Source organism: Pelobates fuscus, chromosome 2 (genome assembly GCF_036172605.1).
Source record: "Pelobates fuscus isolate aPelFus1 chromosome 2, aPelFus1.pri, whole genome shotgun sequence".
Classification (NCBI taxonomy): domain Eukaryota; kingdom Metazoa; phylum Chordata; class Amphibia; order Anura; family Pelobatidae; genus Pelobates; species Pelobates fuscus.
In genome coordinates this window covers 437,137,668-437,160,859 of record NC_086318.1, presented here as the reverse complement: position 1 = coordinate 437,160,859, position 23,192 = coordinate 437,137,668, and the positions used below count along the sequence as shown (strand labels likewise).

The following is a 23,192-nucleotide window of genomic DNA, read 5'->3' as shown; positions in this document are numbered from 1 at the left end:
CTCACACAAAGTGTGAAGACGTCCAGCATCGTTTCATGTAGTTAGACTCCATGAAAAAGCAGGAAGCACCTCCAGTGATTCTTGCAGACAGCCACTAAAGGCAGTTTTAACCCTGCAATGTAAACATTGCAGTTTCTCTAAAATAGCCATATTTTACATTGCAGTGTTAAGGGGACAGGGACGCAGCACTAAGACTACTTTAATGAGATAAAGTGGCTTTGGTGCCTGTTGTGTCCCTTTAAAACTGATGACATTTTTCCAATATGGGAACATAAATATCAGGCAAAAGATAAGTAAAAGGAGTGGGAGAAGGGTCAGCACTAATATAAAAAGAATTTAGGCAGCGGCCCAACAAAGGGTAACCCTCAAACCCTCAAAGTGCCCCCAAGAGCCAATTCCTACGTATACATAGGAATGGCTCACAGATAGATGATTCTAATGATCTTTTAAAGAATCGATTTATTGAAACTAAATAACACTATAGAGAATATTAAAAATCAGCAAAGGGATAATCTTTTAATCTACAAAGAGAAAAAATCCCCCGATCTGCCCTCCCTCCCTATTATCTTTAATTATAATAGCAAAAGTGGTTTTATAAAAAGATAAGAATATTATTTTTAGAGGTGCACCACATTTTAAAACTATTCTAATAATTAAGAAAATAAACCCATCGTACGTTTTTAGAAGGAATATAAGGATTTTATAAATGCAAAAGATTCATTGTATGTAAGAGCACTGGTCCTTTCACCCAGTCCAAAGTCATCAATTTTAAATCAAAAGTTATAATATTAAAGATTTTATTGGGTGCAATACCAATAATGTGATTTACTTACTGGTGTGCCCATGCGGCCTCCAGTATGTAGGTATGACCACGAGATGCCTCAAAATGAGACTTGTAGAAATATCAAAATTGGATTTCGGAACCACTCCGTATCCAAGCACTTTATTAATCATAATAAAGATCCCAAACTCCTTAAATGCATAGGAATAAAAAAATGTAAGATACCGTAGAGAGGCAGAAATATTAAGAACATTTTAGGTAAACTGGAAATAGAGTGTTTTTAATTTACAGACCTTAGCCCCCCATGGCCTAAACGTTGATTTTGACTTGAATTTCTTATGATTCCCCCCCCCCTTTTTTTACTGTCCTTTTTATATTTTTATGGGTTCTATGTCATTGGTTTTAATTATTATTATTATTTTTTTATTCTTTAAAGATTATTCATTTTGTCTCTCAGTATTTTATTTCTGTGTAATTATGTGTCATTCATTTGACTTTTACACACCACTAATTTCTACATACTACCAGGCTGTACTTCTTAGATTTTTTGTTATTGATACATATCATCCTCCTTAATATTGATGTGTCATTTGCTAAATTTTCCCATATTTCTATTTGTCCTTCCCCTACATCAATGATATCCAAGTAGCTGTTCTTTTGTTTAATGTGTTCAAAAAAATGTTAATAGCATTACAACAGCCCCCATTATGCAAAGTACATTATTTGTGTTCTTTATGTTAAATAATGTCAATAGCAGGACTTAATTTCCCAAGATGCAATGCATCTAGTTTGTGTATTTCTGTGTTTAAAAAAAATAAAATACAAAAAAAAAATAAAAAAAAATACTTTATCATTACTAGGCATAGAAGCTTAGTTTTTTTTTTTTAATTTTCACTAGTGTTGAAATCAGTTACACTCCTAATCCCTTCAGTATGCCTTTCTTTCATGTTTTAACTATGTATGTATATTCTTGTATCCTATTGCCTGCAGAACACTGTGGTTTAATTTTTGGCGTCAATTTTAAGCAATTAGATCCCTATATATACACAGAATAGCCAGGTTTGAAAAGTTATCCCATTTGAAAAAGCCATAGAACCATAGAAACATAGAATGTGACGGCAGATAAGAACCATTCGGCCCATCTAGTCTGCCCAATTTTCTAAATACTTTCATTAGTCTCTGGCCTTATCTTATAGTTAAGTTGTTAGTTGCGAAACGCGTTATGGTTATTTTAATTGTGTAATTTTCTTGATAAAAGTTTTTTTTGCTACAAGATTGTGCCAATCATCTTTTTAATTACACATTTTTATATTTGAAATTTTTGCCTGGCTTACTTTCACTTGCTTTTATCTTTGTGTGACTTCAAGTATATCCTGAGGGGGGGATCATACCACCGACGCTGATACCCTAGTGCCGTTTGCCTGCACTCTACTTGTGAGTACAATTTTACTAATGTTTATTGCATTTTATTTTACTGAGAACACTATTAATTGTCTTTTATTTTTTTCCTCTCTTGAGTGTTGGACATCACCCCTCTAGAGGACTCCTATCACACATCCTTTAAGCTGGGATTATACCGCTGCACGCTCTTCACACCTGATCTGGATATAGCTCATTTAAATGTGAGTTAACCTAGCCTATCCATTTATTTAATCTTCACTTGTCAGTACATATTGCACCATTGGCTTTTTCCATACTTGTTTTACATACGAGCAAGGAGGCTGGACAACTTAAGCAATTAAGGACACAACACCCAAAATCCAGCACTCCATAAAGACATTTACCTCTGTGTGAGCCTTTTATTTTATTTTTTTGGTTCTCATCTTTTGGTGATTTTATTAGAACTTTAGTCCCACTAAGTTAGTGAGACTATACTAGTTATATTGTTTTAGAATTATAGTATATACTATTATTACCACTTTTATTATTAATATTTACCTCTTGGCGCAGCCCTTCTTCTGTTTTTTGTGTCACATGTTTTATCAAAAGATATTTGTTGGCTTATATAAATACCAGTTTGTTTATGGTTTACATTTTATTTTGTTATATATTACTCTTGTTTTTACTTGTGTAGTAACTAAAAGTGCAATCCATGCCCGGTTTTCTTAGGACCTCCATTTCTAAATAGTTAGGTGTGGTGAATGAAAAGTTCATTTTGTAGAAAACTCTTTTTGAACTTTGCTAATTTCACCTAAATTTATGTTCTTAAATACATCATCTTGAGCATCTTTGGCGGAACCGTGAAAAAAAAAAGGTTTACAGATGAGAGGATACGAGAAACACTGAAACACTTTCTCCATTCAGTGAGCCAGAAACAATGTATCCCATCCCTTCTGACTTCCTGAAGTGAGATGTTAATGAGCATTTTATACAGCATATTGTAAGGTTTTGACCATATGGTTCTATTGAGAAATACTTAAATATTTTTATTTCCTCCAATAATGTTTGCCTTGGTGTACTTCTTTAGCTGGACTTGATACCAAAAGAAGAATGTGCAGGTATTGATTTTGGTAGATGGCAGCCAATATAATCATGGTGAGGATGTGACAATTTCATTTTCTGGTTTCCTCACAAGTTGTTTTCTCACAACAACCTGGAAGATATTTATGTGTTTGATGCAAGTGAGAAGTTAAACATTTCTGCATTGCTTCGACATGGATAAAATAGTAAATAGAGCAGTGATACGGATCATTATTTTTGGATAGGATGCAGTTCATTTTCCATGGATAGTGTCAACTAATTCGACTTTATCACAAGAGCTCACTTGCTCTATGTCCTCATCAACATTGTCTCTGTCTTGTACTGAGCAGTGAAGCATTTCTTATTGGTTGAACATATTCTGGGTTATTCACTGTCGGGCTACCATTCTAGACTGTAACAAATATTAGCAGTGCATCATATTCATTGATCTCATCAATAATGGTACATCAAAGGACACATTTAAATTACAGACAGTAAGTAGAATAATATTATTTAACCAAGCCTGAGATATTTCATGTCTGTTTACAATTCTAGTATTGTTACCGTGCAAAACATGTCACATAGAATATTGATTTTAGAGCAGGTCACAATACAGTCTATTGTAAAGGACAGTAAAAGGACATGTGAGAATTGTGTAATTGTGAGAATTACAGGTAGCTCAGAAATCCTTTGAATCCACAGACTCATTACTCAGGCTTTGCTGCCGACGGAGTGGGTAATAACGTAACAATACCATATGACCCTGACAAGGGTTTTATTATTTCACACATGTTGATAATTCTCTAAACATATAAGACCCTAGATATGTGTTATGTTTGTTTCCTCTCTATTGACTAGCCTTGCCTGTTCTCTGGGAAACAAGAGATTTCATTATTAGGGTTATCTACTAAATTGAAAATTGAATGTCAACTTCAAACCTAAGGCCAGAGTAGCGAAATAGAAAACATATCTGACTTTTGAAGTTACTTTGAATATCCCTTTTAGTGATTATCCCTTTAAGTGTACTATGTATAGAAATGGCTTTATGCCAATCAGTTTTAGCTTCGAACACAGTGACTCAGCTCAGTCAGCGCTCTAACAACTGGCTAAATGTGAGTGTAGTGTGTGTTCTCCATTGTGAACTAGCTGACTCTCCTGTAAAAAGCTGAAGGCTGTAGGTTATTGACAGATTATACAGCTTATAGCTATTCCCCTGAGGATGAAAATCCTCTTTAAGAATTTAGGGGTTAACAAAAACAATTGGACAAAATATAGTTAAAAATTTAGTGAAAACATCCAAATTGCACTTTTTGTATAACTGAGTCAAGTCAATAATGTCAGAATATAATATAGCTACGTCACTTTATATTGCATTCTTTACTATATAGCATTTTTCAAATCCACCTTTCTAATTAATTACCATACATTACTAATTACTTTTGGATTTCGTGAAACATCAGAAAATACTGGCTGGATATAAACTCTCCTTTTTCCGAGACAGAGCCACGCAATGAGTAAATAAAGATACATTGGAATGATAACATTCATGTCTAGATATAGAGAAGCACAATGAGATGATAAAGCTACTCAAATAAGCTTGTGATTTGACGAACAAAGGAGTAAAAAGTATTTTATATAGCGCCATAATTCCCTTCCCTAGCCGCATCCTGATTCCTCTCCTGCAACTCTCATCAAACCAAAACACTAATCTATCCTATCAATTCTACCCTACCCTTACCTTTTGTGTCACGTTACCCCACTCCCTCTAGCATGTAAGCTCATTGAGCAGGGCCTCAATCCGTCTGTTCCTATGTGTCCAACTCGTCTGTCCAACACTGTACAGAACACTGGTGAGACCTCACTTGGAGTATTGTATGCAGTACTGGAGACCGTATCTCCAGAAGGATATTGATACTTTAGAGAGAGTTCAGAGAAGGGCTACTAAACTGGTTCATGGATTGCAGGATAAAACTTACCAGGAAAGGTTAAACGATCTTAACGTGTATAGCTTGGAGGTACGACGAGACAGGGGGGATATGATAGAAACATTTAAATTCATAAAGGGAATCAACACAGTAAAGGAGGGGACTATATTTAAAAGAAGAAAAACTACCACAACAAGAGGACATAGTCTGAAATTAGAGGGGCAATGGTTTAAAAATAATATCAGGAAGTTTAGGCATGCGTGTGATAGGCATAAGGCTATCATAACTATAAGATAAAGTCAGGGACTAATGGAAGTATTTAGAAAATTGGGCAGACTAGATGGGCCGAATGGTTCTTATCTGCCGTCTCATTCTATGTTTCTATGTTTCTATGTCTGGTTACAAATACGTGTCTGTTAGTCCACCAATTGTAAAGCGCTACGGAATTTGTTTGTGCTTTATAAATACTACTACTACTAATAATAATAATAATAACAATAATAATAACAATAACGTATCCAAAAAGGGAAGACAGATTATCTGCTGTAACAATTATATAACTATACACATGACTTGTAAAATTGTTTGATGTTTACAGCTGCATTCAAGGAGGCTGGAGTAGGGTAAGATCAAATAGTGAAAGAAATAGGTTTATATGATGCACACACCTTGCTCACTTTGCTCTTTCACTGACATATGCTGGCGCTGAATATTAATATGTTAAAGAAGAGAAATGGAGATAAATAAAGCATGCATCAGCCTCAGTAAAGGGAAAGAAAACAGATATTAGTAAGAAAGGACAGAGAATAGAAAATAAGAAGAAAAGCAACTATAAAGCAACTATAGTGTAAAGGGGCTTACTGATAACAGTATTATAGATTGCGAGCTTGTTTAACCCCTTAAGGACACATGACATGTGTGACATGTCATGATTCCCTTTTATTCCAGAAGTTTGGTCCTCAAGGGGTAAAACAGGGTCTTCTTCACCTGTAAATATCCCCTCGTTTTAGTTTGTACAGCTCTGTGGAATATGTTTGTGCAATATAAATGCTAATAAATACATAATAATACATAGATAGAGCTTATAAGGCTAGTGCCAGATTGTCAGGTCTGATTACGTGGAAGAGTCCTTGCTAAACTTCCTTTGGTAACTTCCCAGTTTAATTTTTTAATCATTCTAATTAAAAATGAATGTCCTTGTTAATTATTCTCCTGCCGAAATGCAGGCGTTTTTTTAGTGTTTGATCGTGCACAGTTCTGTCTTTAATACTAGCGAGACCGGATCATCATCTCTACATGCTAACCACATGGAACTGAACACTAAATAAAATTCTCTTTTCACTGGAGGGAGAATAATTAACAAGCCCCGGAGTGACATGTTCCTTAAACCTGTATACTGGCTACAACTGCGATCTCGGCAGTTTGTAATAATATGTTTGATTCACGCTATTTCTGCTTCCTTTCTATGGGAAAAAAAAACTGTAGAAGTAACAAAAATGGCTGGATATATGCCCTTTCAATCGATACAATAATTCAATGAGTTGCAATGAGTTAAACTGTGACCTGGGATTTTTTCCCCCTAAATCTACTCTTTGGGTGCAAAATTTGTGTGAAATCACGCCAAACAGCTTTTCAGTGAGTAGTTTACAACCTCTAATTTACAATTCTTTATTTCTTTAAATTGTAAAAAAAAATAAAAATTGGGAAATGTAGAACATAATATCCTTTGTGCAAAATGTATCTGCAGTAAACTTGCTAGGAAACAGAAAATCGCAAGCAGTGAATTAGTGTCTGGTTATGATTGATGCAGGAACGTTAAAGTTAATTTCATGCTAAATATGATATATGGTCCTCCGGAGTCTTCTGAAAGTATAATTCATATATTAACATGTCATAAAACACTTCTGAATTGCATGCCTACATGCGTTGCCAAGAATATGCCTTTTTAACCCGTCTGCATTGTATGTGAGGGTAGAAGTCTAGTATTTACTGTGTAACAATAAAACGCAAGATCGAATGGCAAAAGGCTGAAAATCGATCTGTTTCATAACTTTTTATAAATAAGGCAAAATTTCCAAAAACAAAGACTGCCCTGTGCAGGCCTCCTTAAACAAAGGCCTCCTTGCTGTTCATGTTACACATAAAATAAAGATTTGAAATGTGCCGAAGAGATTGGTTTATCTTTAGAAGATTACAAAGTTGATCACTTATTGAGCTTTTTAATGAATAAGACCAAACACCTCCACTCACTGACTTTAAATCATTGAGTTGGTTTACTCCTAATATCAAGGAAGCAACCAATGATGATATGTTTGTCAAAATTACCACAGATGAGATTCAGTCTCCTACACCTTGTAGACCTTCGGAAGAGAGTCTCTTACACTGCCGGTATTAACCAATTGACTACTGCTGATGGGTAAACGTTTATCCTTTACATTGCAACCCCAGGGTCACAACATTCTATTGCCTGCTCAAAATCTGTAAGAACTTGAACAACACTTTCAGTGGACTGATTGTCCCCGGGAAGGGTTACCTTGGATAGAATCTTGCACCCTTTTGTTGAAGAATTACATTCTTTTCTCAGACACCCTTGAAAATATAGACGTACCCACTACACCCTAATTGCAAGCTTTGATGTAGTTTCACCACATAGTAATTTACCCCATGGCAAGAAGTATGATATGGGGTAACTTATTTTTGCCCGTTTCCACCTGACTTAATATTGAACAGACAGTCCCTCACAATTTGAGGGAGAGTCTACCTTAGATTAGACTAGCCTTAGTTGTGTTGTTGTTAGCTCAATGTAAGGTACTCTCAAAGGCACAATTATGGATCATTTATTTACTTTCATCTTATAGTGTCCCTGCCTTTTTCTCCTCTGGGATGTTAGATATATTTGCCTCTGGTTCTCCTGAAAGAGCGCGGTTGTGGCGAAATGCACGCCGGGACATGCCTGTCGTTGTGTGTGATCGGTGTTAAGATCATGGGGTTCTATCAGTACTGAGATTCAAGTTTGAAACACCATGTTTTGATGTTGATAATACAATGGTATATTACAATCACACACAGAGATTTTTTCTTTTACTATTCGCCCATTTACCCTGTTAATAGTATTTGATTATTGCTTTTTTTTCTATTATTATTCGTTATATTTTTCATTTTGCTGGTTAGCAATGTTAGAGTTCAGTTGCTACAGGGAGAGGGGTGGGATTTAGCAAAGGTGTCCTCGAAGGCACAGGTTAGTAACCCTCATCATTATTATATTTATTTACAATCTATTCATTATTTATTTATTCATTATTGTTCACTTTATTTTGATTTATTTTTATTTGTATATTACATTTACATTCTATTTTTTGGCTATCATTGAGGCAACTTATGACTCCTTCCCCTTGCCTGTATCAGTATATTTCCTCATATTATATGGAGAGTAATAATATTATCTTCACATATTCTATTTATAGTTAAAGGGAAACGATCCGTTTTTCTGGCACTGGAGGGTCCCTCTCCCTCCCACCCACCAATTCCCGGTTACTGAAGGGGTGAAAACCCCTTCAGTCACTTACCTGGGACAGCGGCGATGTCCCTCGCCGCTGTCTCCGCCTCCGCGACGCTCCTCCTAATGATTACGTCGGCCGGTGGGCGAGACTAATCTCGCTCACCGGCCGAGGAGACCTAATGCGCATGCGCGGAAATGCCGCGCATGCGCATTACGTCTCCCCATAGGAAAGCATTGAAAAATCATTTCAATGCTTTCCTATGGGGTTTTGAGCGACGCTGGAGGTCCTCACACAGCGTGAGGACGTCCAGCGACGCTCTAGCACAGGAAACCTGTGCTAGAACCCAGGAAGTGACCTCTAGTGGCTGTCTAATAGACAGCCACTAGAGGTGGAGTTAACCCTGCAATGTAAATATTGCAGTTTATGAAAAACTGCAATAATTACACTTGCAGGGTTAAGGGTAGTGGGAGTTGGCACCCAGACCACTCCAATGAGCAGAAGTGGTCTGGGTGCCTGGAGTGTCCCTTTAAGAGGATTAAGGCAGCCTATTTTGCTGTTATGATAACAGTCTACCTTGCAGTATGGCTGTTTTCCTAAAAGGAACTTTTTACATGTAGCACTTTGGTTACGTTACCACTTTGTTTGATAGTAATGGCGTAGATATGTAAAACTCACTTTCTATTATTGGAATTTTAATTGCTAATTTTGTTATTTCAAAACCTGGCCCTGTTATCTCGCTTCATTTTGCCTATATTAATATACTTCTAGTGTTTAAGCTCTTCTGGGATTTTCTCAAATATCACTTGGTGTCGCTTAATTTTTGTCAGGATGCAGATTGAATTGATAGGTTCATTATCAGTAAGATTGCTTAAACTCATGGGGCATAGCAGTAATTGTCCTTAGAGTTACATAACAATAATTTTTGAATATGCAGGCATAAAATCTAGCATTGATTATATTCTCCATTAGAAAAAAAAACATGTTTCCTATTGCATTGTTCCATGTTTTTGGTATTTTTAGCAAATGTTACCATTATCGTTAAGCCTCACAGAGATAGAAGTTTAAACTATATCAAACGCTTATCTGTTTCATGTAACAAACTGCCTTTCTGGGTCTCTGAACACTAATATAAGACTCAGACAAGCCACAGCAAAATAGCCCAAGTGTCTCTTTATATTATTTCGACACTTTAGATGTGTCTGAAGTGGACAATACTTGTGTTAGAATCCGACCCAGTTCATTCAGACAATACTTTGCAGGTCTCATCGGGTGACACCGCACTGCGGAGAATATTGTCCTGCCACAAATGACATAATACACTTGTGCTCTTTAGGGTTCTTCAACACAGACTAACGCACCACAGGGCCATTTGGAAAATCTCTCTCTTGGAAACACTAATGTATCAAATGCTCTGCTTGCTTCCTTTGGAAGCATGAGGTTTGTATTGGTATATGCTCCCTTTCTGATTTTCACGCTGTGGAAATAGCCTGAAACTCTCTCTTGCTTTACAAGCCTGCAATGCCAACAGTAGAAGAGAGAAATGAAAAATATCTGCACTACACATCTTAAAAAACTGGCTGGGAAATTAAGGCAAGTAACACCAAATAATACAAAAATACTATATGGAGACTTTCTTATTAAAAGATTTTGCTTTAAGATATATATTTTACCAAAAAGATAATTCTTATAAAATACTAAAATGTTTAAAATGCACTGTGTTTATGTTGATATATTTTGATAAATATTCACAGTGCTTAGGCACATGCTTCCAACACATGTGTACAACATGAGTATATATTCTCCCAGAATGCACCTCTTCTCCTCCTGCTGATATCGTATGCCTATTCATTTTGAATGTTACTGAATAGTTTATTTTTAATCCCTACGCAGAAATGTAGAGGGAAAGAATGACCTCAGGGAAGAGACCCCAGTCGTGTTGGTGGAAAACGTAGTGTATGTGGGCTGGAAGAGCTACATCTCAAATACAGAGGAGTTAATAAACTTTAAATAATATTAACTACCCTGTTTGGAGGAAGCATACTGGATACAGGCATTAGGTTGAGGAATTATTAAGTAAAGAACTAGCAATGATACATTTTACATTGTTACCCAAGAACGTTCATTACTTCTATGCTCTGGAAGCTCAAAAACAAAAAAATACTGTCATTCACTCCAACATAACACAACAGAACACCTGCATACAATGATATACACACACATAATCACTCTCATAGCTACGTGTTTATTTTTCTCTCTTGCTTTTCCCTATAGTTCTCATTACCTTGTTTCTCTGTAATCAGGACTATTTGTAGCAGTAAAAAATGCATAAAAGACACATCCAATCTGCATGCATATTTAAACTTTCATCACTGTGCTATGTTATATAAAATACATTTATATTAAAGTATAGCCTTTAAGCACAATTAACTAGTCATCAAAAACATCAGAACCACTGTGCAAGAATGGAGAAAGACCCCTCTTCCTCCCCTCCCAGGGTATATGTGTGTCGAGATTGGCAAACCATGATGCGTGTTTATGGCTGTCTGAGTGAGTGAGCCATGTTTGTTTGGAACTGGTTGAGTGAGTTTTGACTGAGTGGGATGTGTGTTATATATTTGTATATGGTTTGGATGAGTATGATGTGTGTGGAGTTGAGTGTAAGAGAATATGTGTGTGTGTGTGTGGAGGCCATGTAAGGATGGATGGTTACTTTCCCCCTTATTTTTTCATAATTATTTAATTATATAAAATATATATTCATACACACCACCACTCCTGTTAGCCTATTTCCTGAGAGCGGGTATTTATCCATTAACCCCTAGTATACCAGTTTGGGCTCCCATAGTTTACCTGGTGGTCCAGTATGGGAGCACATGGTCTGCACCTGCCAGGTTTGCAGATGAAAATGCTCCCCAGAAGGATTTGACTGTGATTTAATATATTGGCGTATAGGCAATACAGCAAGTGTGGACCCTCCCAGTATGTGCCACCCCTGACAAGTGGATTTCCAGAGCTGGGTCACTATTGAGACCATTGCAACCTTGATAGTTCCACCTGTGTCAAAAGAGGAACTATGGACACCTTTGTAAATTACCAAGACCTTATACATCATCCCCATATAGCATGACCTGCAGTGTTAAACTGGTGTCAGGTTGTTGACTGTGACATTTTTACTGCTCTGTAACAAAAAGATAAAAATAAAATTGTAGAAAAAAAGGGTGTTATGTTTTCAGATCAATATGTAACTGCAAGTCGGCTGCCCAAGCTTTCATACAAAACACATAAATCAGTATTTTCTGAGTCAGGCAAACAAGGTCATTGTCAAAAAGCGCACATTTTATTTATTTCATGTCATATTCCAATGAATTGATAGCACATCCTTTATTAATTATTTAGCTATGACATGAAAGAATGAGGACATTAATCAAATATTTTTCAAATAAGAGAATAATTCTAATTGTTTGTGCAGAACGTTAAGAAATTCCAGAGTTCTTAGAATTCAAGGTCAGAGAAATAAATGGATGTTCTGTTCCGAGCTCATTTTACCTTGACATATTGCTGTTGGTATTTCTGCAATGATTATACATTTATTCTGCCGAATATAGCTGAGGAACTATGTAAATGAAATCATGTTTTATTTAACCATAGAAGGGAAAATATGAGTTGGAGATGAGGCAAAATTTTAAATGCTTTTAGTTCCTATTCTGTTCCGGAGTTTTCAATAAAATGTTGTGCCCTGTTCCAGAGATTCTAATTCAAATCTTTTAGAAAACAAACAAACAAAACTCTCAGTAAATAAATAATGGTATGGGATTTTTCTTCATAATAAGCGAGTGGACAGACGTCTATGATGTTTCAGCATTTTGTCATTGAGAGAATGAGAGAGGCATGTTTTAACCAGGGGAATTAAAAAAAAAATGTGAACACAAATTAAATTTACAAACAAGCTGCAACAGTAATTTTTTTTCTCAAAATGTTGTACTTTCTATGTAACAAATATATTCCGGATACCACATAAAATAGCGGATAAAGATATGCACAGAAAACATTACTTGCATTAAAATGCACATTAGAAAATATTGAATTAGGGATTAGTCAACACAAGAATACATTTTGTAAATATATTTTCATATTCATGTGTCACTTCTGGTTTAGTAAATTATTGTCAGTGTAAAAAAATTTGATGGCGCTATATAAATAACATAATAATAATAATAATAATAATAATAATAATAACAGTTGTTATCTGTTATAATTTATTTATGTGTTTGGTTTATTTTATTACTGCATTCACCCTAAGTCTCTCTGACCACGAATGTTAACATCCAAACTCATCCTTGCATTACCAAGTGTCAGGGTAAATGTACAATGTAGCGATAAACAATATCATTTAAAGGAGCCTTGTATTGAGCATTTAGTCTCCTTGATCCTAGCTCTACACAGGTTAACCTTTCCCCCCATTTGCAATATAAATTTTAAAGAAAATCAAAGTTTTTCTTGCCTTTTTCCAGTTCGAAGGCTCCCTTGGAGCTACTTACCTCTCTGCCACCATTGACATCACGGAGGAGGCATGGCTTTCTCTGATAATAAATAACAAGTAGGATATTGAGCATTTGTATAAAGGTGGGTAGGCAGCTAGAATGACCCGAACCAGAGTCACTTCCTTCTGGTGGTGGATACACCACTCGTTAATGGCCTTCTCTGAGACGGCCCAATCCAATGCTCCTTATAGAGGAGTGTTGTTTACCTAATGTGGAGAAGCAGTGAGTGTCACACATGCATTTAACCTTCCTTATAGGAAAGTATTGCATTTAATTATTTCTTGCCAACGGAAGCGCCTCTAGTCGCAGCCATTATGACAGTCACGAAAGGAGGCGTAACACGACAATATAAGCACCGCTGTTTCTAAATAACAGCAATGTTTTAAATAGCAGGATGAAAAGGAGAGGGATACTGCACCTCATTGCAGTGAAGTGGTCAGGGTAACTGTAGTGTTTCATGACGTAAATTGGTTTGCATTATTTCATACAAACAGTACGGTGCTTCAAAAGATGTTACAGCTTTATAAATAATAATATTAATTCAAATAAGATTTCATAGAAGAAAATAGGAATTTCACTGAAAATCTATTCAATCTCATTAGTTAGAAATTGATTTCTTCCATTCACTCGCAGGCGGTTTCTTTTGGATTTCTAGTAATCTAAAAGGCGAATATTTAGAGATCATTCGAATTGTAGATTCTATTGTGGTGGAAGTACAGCATTTTATTCACAAGTTAATTGTTAATGTAATATTGCAGTTGGGTTTCCTCCCCTCTTTCCCCCCTCTTTTCCCTGTCATAAAGTTTGTATTACAAAAGTTGCAGTGCAACATGTAAAGGGAAAAAACCTCTGCTCCAGTTCACATCATATTAATTTGATTTTATATCAGTCCTATCATTGTCCCTAAAATATCTGTATCCTCCTCACCCTCTATGTCATGCTTCCTAATGTTCCTATTTTTTTTTTTAATTCTTTATTTTTGGCGTGCATGAAAGTAACAGGCAATCTCGCTATGCCCCAAAAGCATAAACAAGGCGAGTAATAACATAAAGCATAACAATGGAGGCATACATAATTAACTGCACACATTTGTGTTTGGTAATCAAGAGTGGTCTGTATTAAAGACATAAATACAGTATAATAATCTAGCTAGTCACTGGACTTGGCTCACGGAAAATTGAATGTGCATTATTAGCTAAGGCTATCCAGACCAGTAGGTTGAGTACAGCCATCGACCCCAAGGCAGCCCCATTCTCATCTAAGAGGTTGGCCGCAGCTTCCGGCTTGATCCAAACTAGGCCGCAATTCAAACGTGTCAGTTCTCTGTCGCAGCAAACGAGTCCCGGTTTCTTAGGAGGTCACAGCTGCTTCCCGGCTGCATAAGTACACTTCGCTATTGCAGGTGGGCTTTCGCAATTTTTAATAAGTACCACAAGTGATTGTGGAGCTTGTGCGTTGTGTGTCCATTTGCGACATGGCATTCAAGCCCCGTCCCCAATATTCCTATTTTTTATGTCAAGGCCACAAACCCTTTCCAAAGTTCTTCTTTTCCATCTTACAGTAAGTAGGGTTTTTCCTAACTGTGTTAAAAAGCATGCACTATGGGCATTCACAAAATGTGTGGGCCAATGATAGGTTGCTTAATTGCCCCAGGTTACAATATAATGTATCTGACTTGCTTAGAGTAGGGGATAATTCCAAAATGTTTATAGTAACTGCACGATAACAATGTATAACACATAAGTATTTTAATGGTAGACAGAAATGGTATGATTTAGAGATTTTGTTATATTGATAATACATCTAAATTTAAGAATAAAAATCAGCTTGGCACAGTTTCCCAAATAAGTCAATTTCTTCAGCATATTTTAAAATCTGTTTTCTTTGAGATAATATATTGTTGGTTTGTGTCCCATCTGGATCATCTTATGCAAGCTGTTCTCTTTATTATATAATATTACCCCGTTCCACTTCCTCCAGCATATTGATATTAATCATATCTCATTTTAGCTAAGTAAACGTATTAATTAGATATAAATTAAACATTTTTGTGAATAAAACTGGGCTTGCTATAAAGGGAAAATACATTATTTATTAAGTTAATGGTATCACAATGTTAAAAACATGGTATTTAATCTGGTTGAGAGTTTCTATTTTGAAGTTTTACATTGTGTACCATTAGTGTGGAGGGAAATTATCCAATGGCAGACACACATAAATAAATCAACAATTCTACTGATTCTAGTGCACATTTTCTAAATTGATCGTGATTGATGGTCCAATTCTATAAAGTATTGGAGAAATAACAGATATTTTATAAGTTATATATGCGTACAATTTAAGGAGCCTGTCACTTCTCTGGTATTTACACAATTGAATAAAATATTGAAAATCACTTGTAACGTTTACTAAAAAATTTTCATGAAATTCTTCCATTTCTTTTACATTTATATGAAAGATTTAGCAAATTATTCAGACAAGGTAAAGTCATAGTAAATAGAAACATTATTTATCCGCTTCACGGTATACGTTCTCTGAAGTGGCCTGGTTGAAGGATAAAGAGGTATATTTATTTTTCACACCTTACAAATACATATGTATTAACGCCTTCATTACCAAGCTGTTTAGAAAAACAAAAACAAAAACAGCTGTTCTTGAAATTAATATCTAAATGTTTTGGGTTTGTTTCAGTATGCATAGATAGCACATTATTTAATTAAGTACTCTGTTTATGTTGTACGATTGTCTTGGCATATCCTTCCCTCATTCGGCCACTCTGTATAAAGTACATTATTTAATGTGGTATTATAAACATTGTATATTCGACCCTCATTTGGCCTCACTGTTTATTTTATATAAATCCTTTCAGTAATTAGACTAATTTGTAATTTATTTGTCTCAATGCCACAGCAGGTATTACAAGTTTTATTATCGGCCCTTGTTTGGCCCCTCGGTTCACACATTCCAGTTTGTTTTCACCTATATTCTGCAAATAGCATATTAAGGTATATACAAACTAAGTTTCCCTGTGCTTTTCATGTCGGTACTATTTGTATTTTAATTCTGTTTCCACCCGGCCATCATCCGGCCTTTTGTATGCCAGTTTTATTACGTACTCGGCCCTCATTTGGCCTCGCTACTACGATCATTACTTCCCTGGAAGATGAGGGGCTTCATTCATTATGTTCCTTTCACATGGCCTGAGCTTGGCCTACATATACATGTCATTTTCGATACATTCACGTCTGGTATTTCCAGCATCAATTCAACTACATATTTTCGCATTTAAAGTTAGGTATTTCTAAACTTCATGTGGCTGCTTCTTCCATCTGTCTGATTTAGTGATTATATTCTTGACTTGCTTGTCATTTTAGACCAAATTCTGTTGCGTAACTGTTTGGAGACTTTTAGTAATCAGATATATTATGTTGTAAAAACCAAAGAAAAAAGTTACCTGCGCTCTTCCCAAATCCCTAGGTATATTTAAACAAATGGAGCTTATTTAGTTACCCCAATGTCCATTGGGGGAATGCCCACCTGCCACGTCAAGTCAGACCCCCCCTAGGCGGGTCCTACACTAACCTTTCACCTTGCTTCCTTGAGCTTCTGGCAAAGATATCTCTAATGAGACAGAGAGGGGTGTTTATTTATATAAACCCCTACATGCTTATTAACCCCTAATGGGATGGGTGGCAGCATTGTAACATAGCTGTGTGATACAAAAGTGAATACAAATACAAAAAAACAAGTCCTGTGCTCAAATCCCCATCACTCCCGGGCTGATGTTTACTATAGTCGTTGCTGCCACCAGGAGTGATTGGAGTTTGAGCGCAGGACTTGTTTTTTTTGTAGATATATTATGTTGTTTGACTTTAAGAAGCTTTAGTGGTTTCGCTTAACTTACTTATCGTCCCGTAAAGCCTACTCCCTACCTCACCATGGAAGTCATTGCCCATTAGCCATACATCATAGTTATTGCTTCTCCTTACCCACCTTTTGGGTCATAGATAGAGCCTCACCAGTCACAGCTACATGTGTTGAAACTTTACTGTCATCAAGAGGCTATTTCTTCACCACAATGTGTGGTGGAGCCAGCCCCAAGACTCAACTCATAGATAGAGTCTCTCTTTGATGCATGGCCACTAGCAGGGCCTCAATTTTCACAGGGTTGTTTTTCTCACAAGGCACTAGTTAGTAAGTCAGTTTTAACTTTTAAGCTGGCTTACTTGTGTTTTCTTTCTTTGCAGTATGTTGCAAGAGTCGATCCAAGGAGAGGATCACTCACTGCCCAGCACCCTGAATAGGTTTTGCACTCTGGAGCCCACTACTCCCGGATGTCTAAGGTCTTAGACAATCGTTAAGGTCTCTACTGAGCTTCAACGTATAGGTATATCCTTCCCTGCTACTGAAGGAAGGCAGAATTTTACAGATTATTATCTGCACATCCTGATGATTCCAGGTCTCGCACCAGCTCACAGGGGGGCAGTATGGAGAGTCTAGCAGAAGTGCATTGGATGATGTCCACGATTATGCCCTCAATTAATAAAACACTTACTAAATGGGATCTTCTCACACTTGCCCCACTAACCCTACTTAGGACATCCCAACTTTAGGTTCCGCTTATTCCATCATAAAGGCAGCTCATCACACGTTATAACCCCTCCTCACTTGGTTCCCTCTTCTATCAGAAAGGACATTTTGGCTTAGCAAGATGTAAACCTGGTATCTTTATAAATTGTACACAAGATCTAAAATAAGTCTTACAGCTATGGTGACCTGTCTGTGGTGCTCAAGACTAGGGATGCAAGATTGAACAAAAAACGTAACATTCCTGAATTCATCCTGGTTTTTGAGTTATATAGGGACTTCATTTGTTCCGTATACCTTCTACGGTGTGAAGAAGTAGATTTATACTTGCATAAATTTGTGGATTTAGGGCACAAATACTGAGGGTTTATATTTTATGACTACCATAAGTCTGTTTCAGCCAAAGCAGCTGTGACTCTGGTTCAATTTAATATTTGCACTGACTGGAGCCAGCTATACACTGAGCTATTCCGCAGGTGGTTTCCAAGATTGAAACCGTATTGTGCTCATTTACTTTATATTTCATCAATCTGTGCCCATGTGAAGCAGTCTCACCAACTACCGGTTCAAACCCTGCTGTCTCTAACAAACCTGAACAGCGTAGTTTGAAAGACAAATTGGGGCAGCTTATTGTGTTCCTGGGCAAAGCACAGTTTTGTAATAACTTCAATGCAGGTACATAAAGTTTTATTACAGGAAACTACACATTTGCCCTCGGGCGTTTTAGAGAACATGCCAGGTCCATGTACCCTACTAAATTATTCCCCAACCAATGACTAATCAAAGTCAATATTGATAACCTGACTTTCTACCTTTAATCTTACTTCTCTTCTCACTTGGTAAAATTATTTGTTTAGGGTTTTACACAGGGATTTCCACTGGTATTATATTTATACCTATAAATTAACCATGGTTTCATGTTACGTCCTTTTTCTCACCCCCTTTCCTTCATAGTGCATGAACCCAATTGGTGTTACTGCCAGCAAATACTAAAATAAAAACCTGATAATGGACCTCTCCGCTCCTCATTATTCACTCACACCCAGTATCAACTCTGATTCCTTCCAATTAATTTTCTCTCCATTATGCTACCATGGACAATGTCATTCAAGCAATCTTGAAAGCTGGTAGGTTCACTTTGCTCAGCAAAACGGATATTTCAAATGCTTTCAAGTTGCTTCCTATTCATCCATCTTTTTGTCACATCCACAGTATCAAATGGAGAGATAATTATTTCATTACAAGACTTACGTTTGGTGCCAAGAGTAGTCCAAACATATTTGACATCTTTGCTGAGACACTTTGCTTCACTACCTTGATGAATTTTTGTTGGTGGAAGATTTTAATAACATTCTAAAAAGAATACACAGCACTACTGCTCTATTCTCTAAACTGGGGATCCCACTTCCTCCTGACAAGAGGAACAATTAAATTGGTCTTTATGGGCATACTTTTGGACTTCACACTCATACAGTCCAGCCTTCCTGACCAAAAACTTAAATTCATCTGTGAAGACATAGACAGGTTCCTTAACCCCTTAAGGACACATGGCATGTGTGACATGTCATGATTCCATTTTATTCCAGAAGTTTGGGGTTAATCAAGGGGCCCATACATGTAGTGATCTTAATTTCACTATGTGTATTCTCCCGCAGAACCTTCATAGCAAGAGTACTGTTTTGCTCAACTATGTGGTATGATTTTCTTACTCAGTGGAACAAGATATCCATGTTTATTCTCCCCCCCCCCCCCTCCCCGTTTCGACCACTCATTTGTATTCTGGACTGACGCTGCAGCCCATTCTGGCTTCGCAGTCATCTATAATGTCTTATGGTTTATGGACGAGTGGCCAATAGAGACTGTTAGCTTACCCTTCTTTCAGGACACATTTGTCCTATCTGTGTCTGTATATTTCAGTGTCTGTGAGCATAAATGTCAATAAGAATGTATGTGTGTGGAAGAGCTGCTTATAGAATGTTCTGTGTATGAGGGTGTTGCTTGTATCCTTGATGTGTATGTGTTGTGTTTATGGCAAGACTGTGTTGTGTGTGTGTGAAGGGTGACTGTGTGAGTATCAGGTTACAATCAGTGGTGGGGTTTCTGTGTATGAAGGTGAATAAGGAGTAAGTGTGACAGGATGTGGCACTGTGACTGTTGCAAGGTGATTGTGTGTGAGTATTAAGTGCGGTTGGTGATTGTCACATGGTGTGGGGGTGTGGTTGTAACAGGGAAACTGTGTGTGAGGAGAGAGTGTATGAAGGAGTGACTGTGACATAGTGACTGTGTGTGAAGGCTGAGTGTGATAATGTGAATGTGTATGTGGGAGAAGGTTGATTTCATTTGCAATGTTTAAAAATGTGCATACATAATTGCAGGATATGGCTGCATAATATGGCAAATGTGTATACTTGATTGGTGGTATAAAGGTGTTAATAGGGATAACTAAACCCAATATTACAAATTCTGGGAAGTTACATTTTCTGACACCTTTTACATGGACTCTGTAGGCTTTAGTCTAGAGACAACACACACTATAAAACATTGTCTTTATATATGAACAAAGTATGTATGCCCACACTGAAACCTCAAGAGAGAATGTCCTCAAATTGTGTTGTTGAGCATCTTGAATTAATTATTGATAGTCCATTTGTGTTCTAGAGGGGACAGTAGCACAGCATGGCTTGTTGGTGGTTCCATGTGAGTGGGTTTAAAAAACTCTTTAATATATGATGTTAAATTACTTTTATTTCAAACATTTATCACACTACCTCAAATGTTTAACTATGTCCAAGAATAACACCCGCCTATCGATATTACAAATATTATTTTTTTCCAATCCAATTTTTTTCCCTTAATTCTTCAAAAGAGCCTTCAACGCCTCATAACATCTTGTAATTAGTACAGAATGTCATTAAAAGTCCTATTTGGTAAATAATGTAGCACTCATATTACTTGACTAATGAAGTGCATTCATTTGCACAATAATGTTTCATTTTTTAAATATCAAATATAAAAAAATATATATTTATTATTAATCCTTTGATAAATTACTGTGAGTATATGCGTCATCCCTGTCCTTATGTCCATTCCTCTGTCTGTCTCTGTTTCTGTCTATCCGAAGCTGCCATCATTCTATCTCTTAAATTTGTAGAATTTTAGGTTAATTGACAACTGACGGAGAGACAATAGAAATATCTGTAAATAGGATAGCGCAAAAGAACGCTATATCTGATAAATGCAGCAAACAACAAAACCAATCCTGGAAATAAGATATGGACACAACGATACATGAAATATTGATGGTGCGCAACAATAAATACAACACTCACTATACCACGCACCATCACTATTTTATGTATAACTGACGGAGAGAGGCTGCTGGACATAAGGCACATGGAGAGTTGTAAATATATTTAAATAATTATAAATGTAATTTAATTATTAATTATTATATGGTCATTCTGCGCCAAAAGTCAACTAAAACAAACATAGAGAGCAAAGTTACTTTAAACAATTCTTTCATTTTACAGTCATTATTAATAAACAATAGATCCAGTGTCCATTTTTTTGTGCCTGGGATACACACAGCACAATATTACAAATACTGTCCTTCAGAAACGTACCTGCTCTTTACAATCATCGTTATTCATGGAGGCGCTGGTGTAAGCTTGACATATATCTCATCCACAATGTAGGATGCCTTTTAGAAATCCTATCTGACTTTAATCAGGATTTGTGCTGGTAAAGAGCAATTTTATATTGAAGAGTTTAACGATTTCCTTCAGGCGTTGGGCAGCCTTATACCTTAATCACAATGACTTTTTAAAAGAGTTTTACTCTGGGAGATGGTTTTACATTTTTCACCAGGAAAACTTTTAACTCAGTTTGTTGAAGTATTTGTTGGTTCACTAAAAGAGAAAGAAAGGGAAACCATTAGAGGAAGAAAAAAAATAAAGAAAGGAAGGAAGGAAGAAATAAAGGGAAGGAGACCGTTTGTAAATTAATATCTGAAAATTGGTTATTATTCTTGAATTAATTTCAGTAGTCATATAAATTAATATCTGAAAATTGGCTATTTTTCTTGAAATAATTGTAGTAGTCATATAAATTAATATCTGAAAATTGGTTATTATTCTTAAAATAATTTTTAGTGGTCATATATCAAGAACAGTCTCCCTGATCACTGCTGTACATGCACGGAGATTAGTCATCTGTCAGCAGATTCTAAAGTTCATGCACAGAGACTCAAAAGCTCATCTAAAGAAAAGTATATTTGTGCCGTGCTCTTTAATTGTATATCTGCACAATTGTACATTAACAAAAAGCCAACTGACCATATTTTGCTAATTTAGTAGGTTTTATTATTAGAAAAAGTCATAAAGTGTTAGAATCCTACAATTTATTGAAAAGCAAAAACATTACATTTAGACGTATCTGCTATGTACAGCTGCACCTCAAAACAAGCACTTTGGATATTTTGATAGAAGCATGCAATTCATATAACTTTCTTATTTATCTTCATTTTAAAAAATGACAAACATTGTATGTTATCCAACCCATAGACATTCCACGAGGGTAAAAGATTTTATTTTATAAAAATCTAATACAAATAATGCTTTCTGTGTTTATCGTTATAAAAAGCAGTACAGGATCAAAGTCTTAGCTGATTAGAAATATCTATTTGGTTTCAAAAATTGAAGTGTGCATTAGGTTTGATGGCGCATTAGATTTGACTAAATACGGTATTTATATGGCACCAACATACCCCACAGCATTGTACAATAGGTAAACAAAATTCACTAAATTCTAACAAAATGTGAATGACTTACTGGAACAGTCGGTAAAACTAAACTGTTATTTTAATTTTTTTTTATGTATATACTTCTATTGGTATTGCGATTTCTAAAAAAAAAAATTATGGAATATTTATTGCACACAGGAATATTTTCACTTGCATTTAAACTGTTAAATAACATTTTCACTTTAATCATTACCAGATTCTGGTGGCAATTTTGTAGCATTATGAATGTGTTATCAAAAGAAGAGGGAAACAAAAGAGTAAATTACTAAAGAACAATGCACTGCATATTGTTACGGTGAGCTAAATACGACTAAGAATTATTATCCTTGACCTTTTTTTATTAGAATGTGTTTTTTTTCATAAATTAATTGTTTTAAATATCATACGCACTCATTGGTATTAAGTATTAGTATAAGTGATTACACAGATCTGTTTATACTTTTCATTCTAAGTAAGGTATAAGTGTTGTGTGTTTTTTTTTAATATACACACTCTTTGTATGAAGCTTAGACAATTAGTTGCTGATTAGGACTTGAATAAGATAAAATCTCTGTTTTTCAATTATTCAATGTTATTAATTATTTTTTTGTGTGCTAA

General features: G+C 35.9%; 1 protein-coding gene across 2 annotated transcripts in view; it reads right to left on the bottom strand.

The window, feature by feature from the left end:
* LRFN2 (leucine rich repeat and fibronectin type III domain containing 2) overlaps positions 1–23,192 on the bottom strand; it is a 530,695-nt gene that overhangs the window by 399,094 nt on the left and 108,409 nt on the right. For both annotated transcript variants that reach the window (XM_063444112.1, XM_063444111.1), the window contains exon 2: positions 21,418–21,702. The gene's annotated coding sequence lies outside the window, so the exon portion shown is untranslated. The remainder of the gene's footprint in view (positions 1–21,417; positions 21,703–23,192) is intronic.